The sequence below is a fragment of the Ostrinia nubilalis genome, chromosome 12 (genome assembly GCF_963855985.1).
Source record: "Ostrinia nubilalis chromosome 12, ilOstNubi1.1, whole genome shotgun sequence".
Lineage (NCBI taxonomy): Eukaryota > Metazoa > Arthropoda > Insecta > Lepidoptera > Crambidae > Ostrinia > Ostrinia nubilalis.
In genome coordinates, this window is record NC_087099.1 from 13,958,074 (window position 1) to 13,978,584 (window position 20,511).

Below are 20,511 nucleotides of genomic sequence, written 5' to 3' on the forward strand. Positions count from 1 at the left end.
ATCAAACATACATTCTTACTTACTTTCGCATTTATGATATTAGAGGGACAAATCGTCTCAATTTGCATTCGTTCGTTTGTTCGTTCGTTTCAGCCAAAATGACGTCCACTGCTGGACAAAGGCCTCCTCCAAGGTTTTCCACTGGCATTGGCATTAAACCTCTTTAATTAATTCCAGCATTTAATAACCAAATAAAACCTTTCTGAGTTGCACCACCTAACTTTGACCGTAACTTTAACGATAACCAGTGTTTTCTGTATGGAATATAACAGGTTTTTGACGTTTGTTAAAGTTAAAATAAGATGGTGCAACCCAGCCTTAGTTTCTTAGGTTCTGTAAGCTACATTCGATTACCATACTATAACCACACTTACAAGCCTGACCTTTGAGGTCATATTTACGTAGAGCCCACACTGAAATGGCCATTGAAGCTCAATAGAAACCTTCTTACGTCAGACACCACATAACTTTTAATATGCAATGAAAAAAGCACTTCATGATTTGAATATTATAACGCCGTATACATTTTAGTGATAGTAATGTGCTTAATAGGATAATTTAGGGATCCATAGTAAAAATAAAAGGTACCTTGAAAACCCTTTTTTTTTTCTATTTGCTTCTCCGTCTGTATAGTTTAGAGGTTTATTTAAGTTATTTATTTCTCTTTATAATCAATTGAATTATATCGCTATGCGGAATAATACATTTCAATTAGATAAGATACTTTAAACCACGGGCTGGAAGACGTAGCGTGGCCATGCCTCCTCCTACTTGGTAGACCGACGATCTGGTAAAGGTCGCGGGAAGAACCTGGATGCGGGCAGCGCAAGACCGTTCATTGTGGAGAGCCTTGGGAGGCCTTTGTCCAGCAGTGGACGTCATTTGGCTTAAGCGATGACGACAACATACTTTAAAAAGTACATTATTAAAATCTATTTTTATATCTCCGATAAGAAAAGCTTGCCCTAGACTAGTGAAACCATATTTAAATTAAGAACTTTCGCGTGTATTAATTTTCCGAGTCTTGTTAACATTGTTAGAAATAGGCAAAACTAATTACCTAAACATCCCAGATGGTAACGCGAAGTAGTAATTTATGTTTAAAAATTCTTAAACTTAAATTCGCCTTTTCTTTCTATCTAGTATTAGGATTAGTTGTGTTGCTATAGGCTCTGACATGTCTCGCATCTAAATTACCTACTGAAATTCATCATCATCATCATTTCAGCCACAAGACGTCCACTCCTGAACATAGGCCTCCCCCAATGACTCGGTTATCATTGGGGGAGGCCCAATCATTCGCACGGTTAGTAGCGGCCCGCATCCAGCGCCTTCCTACCGAAATTAAATTAAATTAATTTTGGTTTTTAGGTATAATCAAGTCCACCGTGCCCCAAGATATTGTACTTCAATTGTCATCACTGGAGACAATACTGAAGAAAGTTGTACTTGTAATCACTGGAGCTGGATTAGAATGCTATTTCTGTTTAAACTTTGCTCAAAAATATCACGAACAATATCTAAACACCAAGTAAATGTCAAGTACACAAACGTATGTTAGTTATGTTAATCGCCCGCTTTCAATCACGTTTTGATTTTCATTATTGACACAAACTTGACACAAACTATAGTCAGACAACAGTAGTCAAACAACGCTGTTTGCTCTGTTACAGTTTCATCAATGCTGTGCGTCAAGGCGCGAAATTAGGCTCTAGTTGAAACGCCGCCATTTTTGTCGCTGTTTTTGCACGCGGCGGAAGGGTTTAATAGATGAAGCTTTGATAAGTCAAAAATGAATTTTAATGTGTGTTATTAAGTTTGTTTTTAAAAAAACTTTGGGGTGGGTGTGATAGTCTGACTCAAAAAGATAGCGTTAAGCATTAAAGCATACGAAGACCTTGCAATGAAAAGGAATAGAATAAAGTTAAAGAGTTTGTTTGTTTGGTTGAACGCGCTAATCTCAGGAGCTACTGGTCCGATTTAAAAATATTGTCTTGTGTTGGACAGCCCATTTATAGAGGAGGGCTTTGACCGATAGGAGCAGAGCATCATTTAAAAGTAGGTATTACGATAAGGGAAAAACTATTAAAACGATTTTTACGCGTACAAAATCGCGGGCACAGCTATAATGTATAATCAATAATGTTATTACAATGGTAATGGTATAAAAGGCATTATAATATAAAACACCTAGACCCATACACAGATGTTTGTAATATGGGGGATCGAACCCGCGACCTTTGGCATAAGCAATCCGGTATGCGGAACACGTACCATAAGGCTTGTATTGTGATCATTGATGTACCTGATTACAAAATATTATTTTACTAGCTTTCCGCCCGCGGCTTCGCCCGAGTGGAATTTTGTCTGTCACAGAAAAACTTTATCGCGCGCGTCCCTGTTTTAAAACCGGGATAAAAACTGTCCTATATCCTTTCCCGGGACTCAAATTATCTCTATACCAAATTTCATCAAAATCGATTCAGTGGTTTAGGCGTGAAAGCAAGACAGACAGAGTTACTTTCGCATTTATAAAATTAGTATAGATGTTACGGTTAATGTGATAAATTGAAAATTATGAATAATCGCCGGTTATTGTGAATAATTACCGACAGGCGAGGTAAAATTGATAAATTAATCACATTTATCAGTGATTATTTCATAATGTACTCGTATCCTTAGTACTAACGAATACCTATCATAAAAGAGAACACCGGCTCGTGTACAGCGCTCGTGTAGGTACAGCCTCACACTTTAAACGTTTTGATATCATATATTAATATAATTTGGCAAAATGAGTTTGGACTGTTTCTTGCGTAACATTAAGTACTTTACCATAATGCTTATAGCACATTGCTTTAATTTAAAGTGAAAAATAGGTTAAGGTGCGGCGGGGGTGGCCCTTGGGCCACCCCTAAGCCGCCTATTTAGTTTTATACACACATAAATGATCTTATATTAATCACATTTACCAAATCATGTGGTAATTATTCATAATAACCGGCGATTATTCATAATTTTCACATTTATCACTTTAACCGTAACATAGATTTAAAGTTAGTAGAGACTGGTGTACATTCGTTAAAATCACGTCCACTGCTGGACAAAGGCCCCACAAGGATTTCCACAACAGTCCTGCTGGCCGTATCCAAGTGCCACCTACTCTAGACACGGGTACACCTTCACCGTTAAGGCTTGGTATTTCTGCTATAGTTCCAAAATACTGGACTGTCCTGTCGATGACATTGACAGTGGGGCGCCACCGTCAATACCGGATCGCTGGTTCCGATTTTTGCCATGTTGGAAACCATACAGTTGAACGATGGTAGCGCCCCCCTGTCATTGAGTTTGGTGGGACAGTTCAGCGTGGGTCATCTATAAAGTAGGTATTTCGCGCTGTCAAAATCTGCGCGCGCAATACTTCGCCGAAGACAGCGCGCCAAAGAGCTCTCGCGGCTACACAGTATAGAAATACGCAGTTTAGAAATACGCAGTTGGTTAGGTTAGGTTGACTTCCTTCCGTTCAAGCGTCACACTCACAGCACTTTCTAATACAAATCATATCCAAGTGATACAAATTAAAACAACTTTCAGAATTTTTGGGAATATATTTTAGAATCGAGTAAATATAGAATATAACTGCCAAAGTAAACACGGTTCAAAGAGGCATGGCGTCACCCGACCTTCCGGAAGTTCCGCGCGGGCTAAAAGAATTTCAAGATTACGTCACCCGACCTATCGGTAGATCCTCTGGAGCTTGAGCGATTGGAAAAACATTTTATGATCAGTTACTCGTAGTAGCGATTATTTAGAGCTTGGATAATAAATTATAGTTGTTGCAATTCACAAAGCTTTGCATGTGGTTAATTACATTAATCAGTACATGCATCAATTTTGTTCTGTCTTTTTGTTTATTCATAAATAAAAATATCATGCTAAAATTGCATACATATTTGTTTGTATTGGTCTGGGTGTTTTCTTTCCATAATTTATGTATAACGTATGTACGGGGCTCTGTATCGAAAATCACTATGAGCAATAAGCATCACACACGGTTACCTGGAGTGCGTTACCGCAGCAAAAAGCTTGCCATCTTAAATGAACGGTATAATATCGAGGTTTCGTCAGTACAGTTGCGAACAAAGGTGTTTGTGTAGTGTAGTTGAGTTGAGAGGTCAGATTATTGAAATAATAAAACGAACATTTTATTTTTTAAATACATTTTAAAAATAATTTCCATTACAGATAACAATGAGAGGATGACATTGCAAGGTGGTGCCAGTCCAGTCTTAAATCCGTTGATATATGCTGCATCTGCCATGTTTTTGGCTAAAAGATTCTTCTATCTTGCAGTTTAGACTTTTATTACAGACCTCAGACAGTATTTTTGGAAAACTTTTACGCATGGTGGAGGAAGGGACGCTCTAGAGACTCAAGTCTAGAAGGAGTCATATGAACTCCAAGTTTTAAATCCGTTGACATCTGCTGCATCTGCCATCTTTTTGGCTAGAAGATTCTTCTGTCTTGCAGCTTAGACCTTTAGCTACAGACCTTAGACAGTATTTTTGAAACATTCTCACGCATGGTGGAGGAAGGGACGCTCTAGAGACTCAAGTCTACAAGGAGTCATATGAACTCCAGTTTTAAATCCGTTGACATCTGCTGCATCTGCCATCTTTTTGGTTAGAAGATTCTTCCATCTTGCAGCGTAGACCTTTAGCTACAGACCTTAGACAGTATTTTTGTGAAAATTCTTACGCATGGTGGAGGAAGGGACGCTCTAGACACTCAAGTCTACAAGGAGTTACATGAACTCCAGTTTTAAATCCGTTGACATCTGCTGCATCTGCCATCTTTTTGGCTAGAAGATTCTTCTATCTTGCAGCTTAGACCTTTAGCTACAGACCTTAGACAGTATTTTTGTGAAAATTCTTACGCATGGTGGAGGAAGGGACGCTCTAGAGACTCAAGTCTACAAGGAGTCATATGAACTCCAGTTTTAAATCCGTTGACATCTGCTGCATCTGCCATCTTTTTGGCTAGAAGATTCTTCTATCTTACAGCTTAGACCTTTAGCTACAGACCTTAGACAGTATTTTTTATTATTTATTTGTGTCAGTGTGCTCTTCTAAAGAGTGTAAGACGATTGTATGTAGGTACTATTAAAATGTAATTTTAACTCATTGGTTTTGTCTCATATTTGAGGAATGTACTATGTATCATGAGTAGAGTCTTCGTTTAAAAGGATGCGAACGATTTAAATTTCAATAGGTAGACAAAATAGATAATTTTTAATTATCAAAAATTTAAGCTTTTTCCAGTAACACTGATATTATTATACTGTGACTCATTAAAGTCATCATTGTCAAAAATATTGACAAATCGCGAACTGTCACGGCCAAAAAACTGACACGCGTCCGTCCTCCGTAAGCGCCACCGCGCGACTGATTGAGATTGTCCAAGCCGTCATGGACGATTTTTTCCACATTTTTTAACATAGTAACTAAATAAGACGCAATATAAAAATTTCATCCGTTAAAAGCCCTCAAGTTATTTCTGAACTTTAGTTTAGTAAAAGATTTAGAATCTCAAATCGCTTATTTTAAAAATAAAACCATAAATAGAAAACGAATAGAGGTAACTTTGGGAATTTATTCTATCGAGTCAACTTCATCAAATCGTGTTTCCATCCGTTAATAGCCCTAGAAAATATCCTCAACTATGCCCAATAAAAATCTTAGCCTTTAATTTTACTGTTTAGTACCTCAAAAATGAAAAATGAAAACCTCATTTTCGCCATTTTCTCTGCTACCCGGCCTTAAATAAAAGATTCACTTAAGATACTCTTTTACACCTAATTATAATGTTTAGAAAAAAAAAACTATTCATAATTAATCCAATCTCTTTTTGGAACATAATTTGTTTTTGTTACTGTTGTACGGGCTCTTCGATTTAATAACATATACCTCACTACTGAAAAAACTCCTATATTTCCTAGAAATTAATTAGTACACTGATAAGCCCTAACGATGTTCACACAAACTCTTCGATTTGCGAATCCTTTGCATGCCTTGATTAGTCCGAGCTAACATCAATGGGAACATTTGCAAATAAGTTTCCAAAGAGGATGTATCGCCATATTTCTTGCGCTATTTTTCTTTTGATATCAGTATTTCCAAGTCTTTATAAAGTTATAAGATCGGTAAAAGCTTTTTAATTAGCGTATCATCGAGTTTAAGCTAGTCAATGAATGCTCAAAATACAGTATAGGTAGTTTTCGAGATATAAACAAAAAACCGAAAAATTAGACCTTGTGTCCCTTTTGATATGTTTACAAAATTAAATTTATGTAATTATAATGTCTCTAGAGGAATCACTGTTCTCTAAGATACAGGACCTATCCTAATTTAGAGGACAGGGGCATGCCATTCTACCGACTTGTACCTACTGTACTAAAATACTTACGTAATAAGTTTTGTTACACTGTGTACATTTTCTGTTATAGTGAATAAAAAAATAATAATTTAATATTTACCTCCTGACTTGTTGAAATAAAGGCACAAAGTCCACAATTGTGTTCCAAGTCCCTCATACCTCTTAATTAACTGGCCTAGTAAGAACACGCATCATATTATGGTCTCAGACTTAAATTGCAATTGCATTTTCACGATTAAATAATCTTCATCATTATCATCTAGTCATTTATTATCTGCTGCAGGAGGACAACCCTCTATAATTTAATTTACCAGAGGCAAGATTACCCAAAAATGGAGCAAGCTGTGCTCGGAGTTTCCCGGATCGAATGAAAAATGAGGAGATCCATAGGTAAAAACTAAATTAACCAATGTAACCCGCAGAATTCGCAAACTGTGGGAGTGGGGGCATATAGCTCGAAGAACTGATGGCCGTTGGGGCAAAAAGTTCTGAAGTGACGACCACCATCCGGGAAACGTAATACAGGCAGGCCTCCACTAGGTGGACCGACGATATGGTGAAGGTCGCGGAAAGTACCTGGATGCGAGCAGCGTAGAACCAATCGTTATGGAAATTCGTGGGGAAGGCCTTTGTCCAACAGTGGACGGCATTTGGCTGAAACGGAGAATTTGTTCCCCACGCTTCCCCGTTCCTACATTCCACACGCTGGACAAACGATTAAAGTCCCAACTAGTTATTTAAAACACAATATCTTCTTGCAGATCCATTACATCCTTCTTTCTCGCAAATAAAGGCTATTTATACTGGAGGTACACTCAGACGTCAAAATTTGCGTGGGCACCATAAAACAGAGCGAACAAAGGAAGTGCAAGGAAGGTATGAGAATCCGACTGTGCATTATGACGGCTCGCGGGAGAGTACAGTCTGCGTCGGAAACGTGGACTCAACGAAATATCGTTGCCACTTTTCTGACGCTGACTTACTGCATAACAAATAATACTAAGACTGGGTTGCACCATCTTACTTTAGCTTTGACAAACGTCAAAAATCTGTCAAACTCCATACAAAAAACACCGGTTATCGTTAAAGTTACGGTCAAAGTTAGTTGGTGCAACGCAGCCTAAGAAATTCCTTTTTTTTTAAATGTTCTGAATTTTCTTTAATTTTTTTTGCATTGTGTGCCCTCTTCGAGAATAATGACATAATCCCAAAACTTACGACACCAAGGCAATGTCGCACGTTCCTTGAAGCTCGGCTCTACTCCTAAAAGAAACATTACGAGTATCAATGTTTCAAACATTTGCAACCGATTTTAATTATAATTTATAATTCAAAATTGCAATACCTATTTGTTGGGTCATCTGCACTAGCGGTATGTGCCATGATTATCTGAATTATTAAAATAAGAACTAAAGTCTGTTTTGGACTGTACCTACCTACATCAGCAGGTGACACAAAAACGCATTAAACGTTTTATCTCCTAAGACTTCAAGCTATTTTTGCGACCGACTGTACTTCTAAGAAAGATGTTTATTAGATGTGTTATAGAAATAGTTCACGGTTTTTAACAAAAATGTGTGGGAAGAACTAAAACTTTACAACTTTATAAAGTAAAAACTCCCCAAACAGCGAACACGAAAACGATATACCTATTCGTACATCCTCATTCTACGCTAATTTATGCTTAGTTATTAATTTTTTTCTGGCGTTAAACTTCCCTCGATATATTTTAGGCAGTTCGACATTTTTAAGTTATTTAAAAAATTATGTTTTATTTCCCTGGTAAAACCTAAAGTTACTTCATACTTACTTTTATAAAAAAGCACCTTTTTTATTTCCAGACTGAATTCCATCTAGTAAAGGCATAATTAATTTTACTTAACTTAATTTTAAGGACTATGTGTTTAACCACCATTCATAGCAGATTTTTTTCTTTTTCCAAGAGGTTGATGTGTAAAATTAACATTTTATTTACTGAATATTTTTCCTTTTCAGAAACGAGCGGGAGAATTAACAGTTTTATAAATGCAGACACCTCAGCCAAAGACCACATGGGCGCTGCGCTGCGCGCTGTCGAGAGCGCGTTTCAACTTCTGGTAATTAAAAAATTACGTATTATAAAAACTTCTAAAACTTTCCATTATGGCACTGGAATTGAAAAATGAACATTATTCTGATAAAAAACTAAAAAACTTTCATTCGCCATGTAAATTTTTCAGAATAGGCAACATACCTACAAACTTACGAAATTAATGTAACATAGTAATACCATGTTGTTTTTTTCATCCGTCACATGGTGCGTCATGTTCAGATCTGAAGTTATTATAGGGGTCTTTGTCAGGACTACGAAACCATAAAAAAATAAATAGTTTGGAAACAACAAACTAAAACACTTTTTAAGCATAGGTTACTACAATTTCATCGTCGTTTCAGCCTTTCTTAACTTAATTTAATTTAAATAAACGTGAAAATTAAATTTAATTAATAGCATCAGTATCAAGAAGAAGAACAAGCAGAAAAAAATACCGCATATTATTCGCGAAAATAATATGTAAGCATTAACTATGACCTTTGCTTCCTGTAAGCTTAATGTCATTCAAAATGAACTTGTCCATGACAAATGGAGTCGTAACATTCCCGCGCTTTATTAACCCTAAAAATTAATAATCATTTGGTAAAAATCCCATATTACGTTAACCCTAGCGCGGTTTCCACAGAGTATAAAAGGAAGGACGGGCCGCCCGCGAGAGTAGACACCTGTGTAGAATTGCGCGTGCTGGCTGGATAGAGGAACGCACATCGTGAGTTATTTTTTTCTTATTTTCGAAATTTGAATTTTTGAATTGTGTTCGGCAAGGATGTTCTATTGTTAAAATAGTTGTGTGGAAAAAAGGTTTTAGGAAATTTTTTAAAGTTCAATTAATTTTGTGACGGAATTTCAATATTCACTTATTATTATTCAAGTAAATGATTTTATACGTATTTTAAATGCAAATTTAAACACTTGAATTAATTCATTAATAAATATTTTCTGTATTAAAATTTACAAGCTCAAAATGTAGTTGAGCCCATTTTACTACTGGAAAAAGCATAGTTGCATTGTATCTTAGTGTAAACGTTTGTGAGGCACGTACAATGAAACACAGGGCTGAGCAATGACTGATTTAATTCTATAAGATGCGGGTGAAAGCACATAACAAAATATTGACATTAGTTATCAAACTACCTGACATCATCCTTCCAAGGAAACATAATTATTGATGTTTTTCACTAGTAGGTACCTATTTTAAGCATGCAATATCTTTTATATTTAGCTTATGACATTTCTTTGTTTAATTATTACTAAAAATAATTAACTCATGCAATATACATAATAATTAAAATTATGAGTATTTGATTGTATTCATAATAAATACAATGTATTATAGACGTAAAATAGATTAAATATAATAATAATAAGTTGATCTTACTTAAGGCCTCTAATAGGTATCTAATTAAGTATCTACCTGCACTATCATTAGATTATATTAAATTACAGTGTATTTTCAGTATTCTCAATTTTTCAAACAATTATAACCTACAGTATGTATACAAATTAAATTAGCTATTATTTGATAATTTTATAACATACTTAAATTACCACATCATAATCCTCAACAAGTTTTACACACCTTTAATAAAGTTGGATTTAAATATTTTAGTATTAATATATTAATTAAATCCTTTTAACATTAAATCAGATGGTGCGTTATATGTTAAGTTTAAATAGACATTTTATTATATTTATTATAACCAATACAATTCACGATATTTAATTATCAAATGTGTAAATATTAATACATTATTGAAGATTAAAAATTTCTATGAAGTTATAATATTAAACATTGAAATAGGCATTTTATTATATTTATTATAACCAAAACTATTCACGATATTTGATTATCAAATGTGTAAATATTAAGATTAGTTAAATACATTATTAAAATTAAAAATTTCTATGAAATTATAATATTAAACATTGTCTGTTTAGTTTAAATTACACAGATGCAGATTGAAGTCTTGTTTCACATCAGGATCCCAATTTATTTGGTGGCCTCACTGTCCTGCCGAAACGAGTAACATATTGATTAGGCACATTTCTATTATCTGCATTACGTTGCGGTTCGGAGGAACAGGTGACTGCAATGTCGTCGTAATCAAAGTTACATGTTTTGTTTTGTATCGCGGTCTCTTGATCCCGCGTGTCTAAACGGATGTGTCTACGGTTTCTTTTAGTAGTGCGTCCATTTGAATATTTTATTTCATATGAACGATCGCCTAATATGCGTGATATAGTTCCTGAAACCCACACATTTTTTATTACATTTAGAAATTTAACTTTTTGCCCAACAGATAACTTCGACAATTTTCTAAAACTTTTATCATAATACAGCTTTTGGTTAGATTGTCGTTTTAATAGATTATTTTTTACATTTCTTTGTATTTTAGGTTTTAGTAACTTGTTACTGAGTGGAATGATGCCGCGTAACTTCCTACTTTGTAGTAACTCTGCAGGAGAAGCCAAGTCTGTACTCAATGGAGTATTTAAGCACTCCAACAAAGCAAGGCGGTAGTCGGTACCATCCTCAATACTCTTAATCATAATATTTTTTACTGTTTGTATGGTCCGCTCAATCTGTCCATTGGACTGCGGATAATATGGAGAAGAGGTTATGTGACGGAACTGCCAAGTTTTTGCAAATTCTTTAAATTTAAAACATGAAAATTGAGGACCACAATCAGACATTACTATGTTAGGTATACCCTGACGACTAAATATATTTTTCAACGACTTTACGACTGTTTCAGCTGTAGTAGACTGCAGTTCAACTATTTCAAAATATTTGCTGTAATAATCTACCAGTAATAAATAATCCAGGCCTTTTAGTTGAAATAAGTCAACGCCTACCTTAGCCCAAGGCCTATCGGGAATTTCATGCGACTGTAATTCTTCCTTTTGATTATTTTTTCTATGCGACAGGCACACGTCACAATTTGATATGAGATTAATTAAATCTTTATTGATATGCGGCCAGAACACTGATTCCCTAGCTCTTAGCTTACATTTGTCTAAACCCATATGTCCTAAATGTATTTTATTTAGCATTTCTTTCCGCAACGACCTTGGAATAACGACCCGGTCGTCCTTCCAGATTAAACCGTAAGCTGTTGAAAGACTTTCTTTATATGTACAATAAGGTCTAACTACCTCAACTACCTTGTTGTTTTCTATGGGCCAGCCATGCAATATATACTTTTTTAACTGAACAAGTTCATCATCAATTTCCGTATATTTTTGAATGTTTATAAATTGCTCATCCGAGATATATTGTGACGTAACGCGGGCCGCGTGCTGGACCACTGCGCATACTTCATCAAGCTCGCGACTCGAGCTCGTACCATCGCCGCGTGCGGCGGCCGACTGACTCATCACCGCGCACGGCTCATAGGCACGAGATAATGCATCTGCTATGTATAGATGTTTGCCTGGCTTGTATATTAATCTAAACGAATAGCGTTGTAATCGCAGCAACATTTTTTGTAAGCGTAAGGGTGCATCTACAATTGGCTTTTTAAATATGCTTATTAGAGGTTTGTGATCCGTTTCAATGGTAACATCCTCGCGACCATATATGTAAGGATTAAAACGTTCGCAGGCAAACAGACAGGCGTATAACTCCTTTTCTATTTGTGCGTATCTTTGCTCTGTAGTAGTTAACGATTTCGAGGCGTAACACACTGGTAATTTATTTTGCATTAAACACGCACCTAATCCTGTTTTGCTGGCGTCCACTGACAATACTATTGGTGTTTTCAAACAGTAATACTGAAGCACGGGCCGTGTTATTAGACATGCCTTTAAATCCTGCACACATTTCTCATGTCTTTCATCCCAGTGCCATTCTGTCTCTTTCCTAAGTAATTCTCTTAGAGGCAATGTTTTATCCGATAAGTTAGGTATAAATGAACCTACATATGTTACTAAGCCTAACAGTCTCTCAACATCTTTTTTATTTTTAGGTATTGGCATATTTGTGATTGCTGTAAGATGTGAATCTTCAGGATATAATCCATTCTTAGAAATTCTATGTCCTAGATATTTTATTTCTTCCAACCCGAATTTACATTTATCTTTGTTTAGTTTTAAATTAATTTTCCGACATCGTTCTAGAACTTGCTTTAATCGTTCATCGTGCTGGGCCCTAGTGTTGCCATATACCAACAAATCGTCTATATACATACATACACCTTCTAAATCATCGAAATTTTCGACCATTTTTTTATGAAATACTTCTGAGGCTGAGCAGATACCATAGGGCATTCTTAAAAATTTGTACCTACCAAATGGCGTGTTAAAAGTACACAGTGAACTGCTATTATCTAAAGCTACCTGCCAGAACCCTGCACTTGCATCCAGTGTGCTGAAGTATTTGGCACCAGATAACTTACTTAAGATTTCATCAAGTGTGGGCAATCTAAAGTGTTCGCGTTTGATAGCATTATTTAATTCTTTGGGGTCTAGGCATATTCTCAAATCACCATTTGCCTTTTTTACTACGGTTATACTACTCACCCATTCCGACGGGCCTTCTACTTTCGCAATAATATTTTGAGCTTCCATTTCTAACAACTTTTTCTTAACATCATCCCTTATTGCAAATGGTAACTTTCGTGGCGCGTGTATGACCGGTTCCACTTCATTTTTTAACTTTATGCTATAATATCCGGGTAAACAGCCTATACCCTCAAAAACATCCTGATATGAGTCTAAGAACACTGGAACACTATTAGATGATTTTATCGACATGACACGCTGTAATAAATTTAGTTCAAGACAACTATGTTTACTTAAAATTGGGCAAGATTGGACATCAGCTATTTTGAATTCCAGTACATACATGGTTTCTTTATAATAAACTCTAATATGTATTTTCCCTAATACATGTATGGTTTCACCTGAGTATGAACTTAACTTTGTATTACTTTTAATCAATTGATTCTTGGACACGCCTATTTGTGATAAGTAATACAAAGGCAAAACATTTACATCTGCACCAGAATCCAATTTAAAACGCACCAATTTATTATTAATTTTTAAAATAGCACTCCAATAATCTACACGTTTATCAATAAAATTGTTTACCTGTTCCTCGGACTCCACACAATAAACATTTGACTCATAATTACAGACACGAGCAAAATGGTTCATTTTCAGGCACCGTAGGCACTTTTTTCCGTAAGCCGGGCATTTATATTGTCCATGTACACCTCCACATCGCGTGCAGTTGGCTTTTTCACGTCGTACCGCTGCTCCTTGCGCCGACGCCCGCGACGCCGACGACGGTCCCGCTGCTCCGCGGGCCGCCAGCTGATGTTGCATGTGTGGGCGGCCTCGAGCTCGGGTCCCTCGGCGTGAGATCAAAGCATTGACCTCTCTCTGTTCATCTTCAGGATATTCACAATTTCTCGATACCGCCATTCTCATACCGTTGTTTTTGTTGTATTTTATTTCGTGAACGTATTCTTGTTTTATATTTTCTGAGTATAATCTTGACACGGTGGCTATTCGGCAAATCTCTTGTGCTTTATCTAAGTTTAACTTTTCTTCCCGCAATAATCTTTCTCTTATTCCAGCATCGTTCACGCCACATACCAACCGATCTTTTATCAAATCTTCCATCAAATCGTTGAAATCGCAAGATTGTGCCAGTTTCCTTAGTTCATATATGTATTGATCAATCGATTCGTTTTCCATTTGGCCTCTTGTGAAGAACTTATGTCTTTCGACCGTTACATTTTTCTTCACTTTAAAATGGTCGTCCAAAATGTCGATGACTTGCTGCTGCGTATTGTATTTTTTGTTGGACTGATCTACGACTTCTCGACACTGTTCGCCAATTACGTGCAATAATATGTTTATTTGTATCTCAGGGCTTTTTTCCTTTAGCTGACACGCTTTGAAATAAATTTCAAAACCTTTTTTCCAACGTATCCAGTCTGCATTTCTTCCTGAAGTGTCAATCGAGTTTTCATCGTATTTAAACGGCAACGGGGGAGTGAGCACTGTCTCCATGACGAAATGTTCTGTATTTTAACACTTTTAAAATACGAATTACTACTTCAATTATCTACTGCCGAATGTCCTACCGACTGCGCCATGTAAACGTTTGTGAGGCACGTACAATGAAACACAGGGCTGAGCAATGACTGATTTAATTCTATAAGATGCGGGTGAAAGCACATAACAAAATATTGACATTAGTTATCAAACTACCTGACACTTAGATTAATCTCCTTGCAAATATGAAGTTAACAATGTGATAACTAACTCAAAATAACCAAAGCAATATTAACAAAATAATATTAAATGAATTTAATTGCATTCAAAGCAACGCAGACTGCGTTTTAAATCATAAAAATAAAAAATCTCACGATTATTCACGGTGTATTCGCAAGCTTTTACTTAGGTAATGAAAATAAATTCAGGATTATCTTAAATTAAAAATTAAATTTCCAACATTGGTTAATTAAGAGCGAAATTAAAGTTACACACGCCGATATGCTAATGTCACTTAATTAGATTTACTTCCTATAAAGTTGCGCCTGTTTGAAAAGAAATTCTGAAGTTCTTATAGTTTTTTTTACATAAAAAAATTCGTAACAAATGCATTTTACTATCATCATTTTTATCTGAAAGGTTTGATATTGGCTCTAAATTACCCAACTTTTAACATTTGTAACAAAATAAGAGTGATATTATAGGTATTAAGGTTAATTTATAGAACCGAATTATTTAATAAAATAAAATATAATATTCATTTTATTCGTTCTAACGATTAACGTTGTAATATTCTAATATTACCTACAACCAAAATACTTTTAAGTCCAAGAAGTGTTTTAAATAAAGTTCATTTATCGTACAAAGTTATAAGCTTTGAAGGTATTGGATACAAATAAGTTTGTGCTAAAGAAGGAACTGCTAGGTGTTGATACAAGGAAGTTTTTACTAAGATAAAGAAGGAAACTTCATAACTTTTTATCCTAAATTTTATATTACATTGACAAAATTGAACATTTGAGCATAAAGATAAAATACTTGAAAATATAACGAATAAGTTTGAGCTAAAAAAAGGTACGATAACTTTTATCCTTAATTTTAAGACAAAAGCGAGTGCTTGCGTCAAAAGTTGTTTGATTGATTGGTTACTTGTTAATATCGATATGGGAAGGAACTTTTAAGATACGATAACAAATATTAACTTTGGCCTAACATATGAAACGTAAGCGAAGAATGACGGAGCTTTCAAAATAATAGCTCAATCAATTAAAATGGTGTTAAAACTTTTTAACAGTCATCCAGCCATTTTCTCTTTCTCGAGAAAAAAAGGCAACCACATTAATTATAATAATAATAAATATAATAATAATAAATCTTTGGACAATTTCACACAGCGCCAGCTAGCCCCAAAGTAAGCAACTCAATGCTTGTGTTATGGGTGCTAGTTTAACGGATATACTACTTAAATACTTTTTTTTTATTATTAAATACATGCATATTAACTATACATATTTACACCCAGACCCGTCACAGAAATTAAAATTCATCATTTCAATTTCTGCCCGACCGGGAATCGAACCCGGGATCTATCGGCAAGTAGTCCTTTCTGAACCACTACACCAAACGGCCGACTAATTATGATAATTATGCAACTTAACTGATGAAATTGAAGTAAACGAACAAGCTTTAATTTACGAATTTGTAAACATACTTTATGTCAAAATACGTAAATATTTAACTAGTGGATTTGATCCTTAGGCTGGGTTGCACCATCTTACTTTTAACAAACGTCAAAAATCTGTCAAACTCCATACAAAATACACCGGTTATCGTAATAGTTACGGTCAAATTTAGGTGGTGCAACTCAGCCTTAGAACCATTCTTTGTCAGTCAACTGTTAGCAAAAAAAGTTTTATTTATTTTGGACAATCATCGTCGGTACTCCTTTGAAATACACGCCGTGGTACTGGTACTCAACTGAAATTAAAAAAAAAAACCTAATTTGTGAAGTTCTTTTGTTTTAATCTTCGAATGAATATTGCGTGACCTTCAATATGAATATAGGGTAATATTTACTTGTGCACCATATCTCTATCCAAAGTACATTTTGTACAAACCTTTAAATGGAACATCAATCCACCACCTAACCCTTTAAATATAATACGAAAATATTATTTTAGGACCTATACTCGTGTTCTTACACTAAAGGTCTACGACGAAAGTATACCAACTTTTTACACGCATTTTGGTAAAGAAAGCATAGTTTTAATAATGTCCAAATTGTGAGTTAAACCTTAGTTAAAGTTTGTAACTAACGCCCGTATTCACAAACATCACTATGAGGTCTCACAGTGCGCGTGGACGCATAGGGTGACACACGAACCAATCACAGGGCTCTATTCAACGCTGTGCGTTCAATTTACTGCTTCACTCAAGTAAGCATCGTTTGTGAATTACGTGCGTTAAAATGTTACTCTTGTAATTCTGACGTATCAAGCGATCGGTTTCGTATTACAACACCCAAACATGAATTTTATTACAATATATTTAAGCTGGCAATTTTCTATTTAAACTAATAATATATAATATACCTTTATGAATGCCGTCCGTCTTTATGTAACTTATTTGACAAAGACCTCCTCCAACTGCCGCCATTTCACTCTAAACGTGTCTCTATATTTAAAACCAGGATGTATTAAATTGATATTACTTGAAATAACACATCAATGTACGTATTTAACTATCCTTAACAATTAAAAACTTGCGTAGGTATGTAAAATTGCTTAAAATCCCACAAGACTCTACCATCTCTACTTAGGGACCTTTTGAAGTACATAATCTACTTACATCCCAATGTAAATGTACCTGTATTAAGTGATCCTATTGAAATATTTAGGCATTTTCCAAATATTCTGCCCAACTTGTAATACCGGCTTGTAATTTTCAAATTGAAATTATATTATAACAAACAAGTTACTAGTTCTAAAATAATACACTAAAATTGGTCATACCTTAAATAATATTTGTTTTCTTACTTTAGTAAGCAACCAGTAAGTACTCATTCAAGTAATGGATTGGATGACCCATGTCAATATTATATTGTCGTAAGTACGACAAGACCAAATCTTATTTTAGACAGAAGTAAGACATTTTGTACTATTCGTTTATGAAAACATTAATACTTTTATTAAGCTAAAATAGTTAGGTATTGTATTTAGCTTTTTCTTGCATCATTATATTCCTAATTAGGAAAGATAATTTCATATAAAAAACTGGAGAATCATACGTTTTAGCTGTTGTAATTGGTGCCATAGCATTCGTTCAAAATAAATCTAAAATGTTATGTACATGCCTTATAGAAAACTTACTATATACTACTAACTAGTCAATAAATAAAATTTCAACGTCACATAAAGAAAAAGAACTAAGTAGGCAATTAAAACGGATTTTTAAACTACCTACGCATGCTTAAGTGTACTTCAAAATGTCCAAGTTAAAAGCTTATCACAATAAATACCAACTTCCCATGGAAGTTTCTTGGTTTGTGCAGTTTTAATCGCGGGCGCATCTTGACAGAAAAATGAATAAAAGATTATAATCGCTACAATGTTCTAAAGAGGTATGAGGTATGAGCGGGGGCGGGGAAAGAAAGTTTATCGGATAGTTAGTAGGAAAACAAAATAAATTCAGTCGTATTATCAGTTTTAAAATGCTGAAATAGACATTTAGTGACTAAGTTTTTTGCTTAACTCCTTCTTAACACTGACATAATAATATGTAGATTGTTACTGGTCTCCAACATCAATGACAAAATCAAATCAAAACGCTTTTTATTCAGACTAAATACGATTACATAGGTCCATTAGTTAGTATTTAAAAATATTATCAGCATTTGCCTGATTTGTGACCAGTGTACACGACTAAAGAATAGGCCAACATACAGGAAGAAGGGCAGAATTAAAGATACAGAAGATAAAATGTTATCCAATTATTTTATCGACAAACGATAAGCTCATACCTACATTTGTCGTTTCATCATCATCATCATCATCATTTCAGCCATAGGACGTCCACTGCTGAACATAGGCCTCCCCCAATGCTTTCTGTGTCCAGCGCTTCCCTGATACCTTTATGATGTCGTCGGTCCACCTTGTGGGTGGACGTCCCACGCTGCGTTTTCCGGTACGCCGTCGTGTTATTGTCGTCTAATTGATAAATATTCTATCCCGGCTGAACCCTCAGATCTTCCAACTTGACCCAAGCCCAAGAGAAGCATTTATCCCCACAATGCGTCGGCATGTCGTCCGCTGTGACAGCACCCTGTGATGTGAATGGAGTTACTCGCAACCTGCGTGAACACAAAGGGAGCGAACTAGTACTTGAGAGCAAGAGCAAAAATGCGCGGCTGAAAGTATGCGAGCTTTTAGCGTGACGGGTGATAGTTACGTGTTACTTAGTGTTCCTGGCTAGTTTAGGGTTTGATTCTGAAGAACATAATGTCCTAAAACTTACATGAAGTAAAAACTAAAGACTCCTCTGCTCGAATACCGCGTGCAGCGGAGTTCTGTATTGGCTGAAATAAAGAATTGAAAATTCTATTAAAAAAAATGCAACACAATTATTGGCATTGAAGATAATGTTTTACCAAAAACCTAAATTATGTATTTTTTTCTTATTAAGATAAGTAGGTATTAAAACTTAAAAATTATGAAGATGAAAAGGTATGATTAAAACTGAACTAAGGTAATCATTGTGGGAGGCCTATGTTCAGCAGTGGACGTGGCTGAAATGATGATGATTAAAATTGAATTTACATTCTTTGCTTAATCGTCTCAAGGAACTTTGTTATTACCTACGTATTAAATCAGTTCTGGCAACTAAACTGCATTAATTACTGATTTAATTGTCCAGATTACAGGACAGTCAATCAGCTTCGACCTTGATCTTCAATTAGGACAGATTTAAAGCTCTGTCATTAAGGACAGCGATTGAGGAAGTCTCTATACAGAAGAAACATTAAACGTAAAGTTTCCATTTTAACTAAACTTTGTAACAATAAAAGAAATTAGTGATTAGAAATTCAATATTTTTTTAACTATTTGTCTGTTACCACCTTTTTAATACACATTAATTTTGCTTCAAAGATACGCTTTTTTTAGTAAAGAGCTGTTAACAGTAATACATATAATAATTATTCTTGATTTTGACTAATTTGAGTATTGTTGATGTTGAATAGTCTTTTAATTCAAGGCACTTACAGGGCAAATGCATTTTATTTAACATCATGTGTAAATGCAGTCAAATACCTGCTTTATGCTGTAAGGATGTCCTTGCATCAAATATGTATTTTTTCTTTCTTTAAAAAAGAAAGAGTTTTACAAACATCCCACAGATCTTTTCCTCTGGTATAATTCCATAAGTCAGTCCCCATAATCTGGATTAAACCGGAAGTAGTTTACTTGACCAAGCAGTTCGCATTACAATAATATTATTGCAAAAGTTCGCCGCAGGGGAGTCGAGAAATCCTGAAGTTTGTTCAGATTTGAACTAATTACCAAGACGCCACAACTGGCTAGCTATTTGTAGAGCTAGTTTCTAGTTGTGTCTGTGCCTTTTAACATGGAAGACTATTTTTAACGTCGGCTTGATATGTATTCAGGAATCATTCTTTTCTGACAAGTCGTTTGGACTAGAAACCAACACTGAAAGTCCTCTCTTACTAAAATGACTCCACTCTAAAACCGAGATAATACACGTACAAAAATATGTACAAAATAAGTGAAGTAGGTACCTACTTAAAACTTTTTTGTAGAATAACCGCTATGAAACCGATAATATTTGCAGAATTATCAAAACAATAATAAACACACAAATAACAACATTAAAATTAAACGAAAAGCTGTTCCAAATCTTAAAAATGTTAAATTATCTTTCACAAACGTAAAATTTCCAACAACAATATTTACATTCGTGTAAAT

General features: G+C 35.0%; 1 protein-coding gene across 2 annotated transcripts in view; it reads left to right on the plus strand.

Annotated features, from left to right (window-relative positions):
- The first annotated feature begins 9,168 nt into the window (after positions 1 to 9,168).
- LOC135077003 (neuropeptide CCHamide-1) overlaps positions 9,169 to 20,511 on the plus strand; it is a 33,448-nt gene continuing 22,105 nt past the window's right edge. For both annotated transcript variants that reach the window (XM_063971591.1, XM_063971592.1), the window contains exon 1: positions 9,169 to 9,236. The gene's annotated coding sequence lies outside the window, so the exon portion shown is untranslated. The remainder of the gene's footprint in view (positions 9,237 to 20,511) is intronic.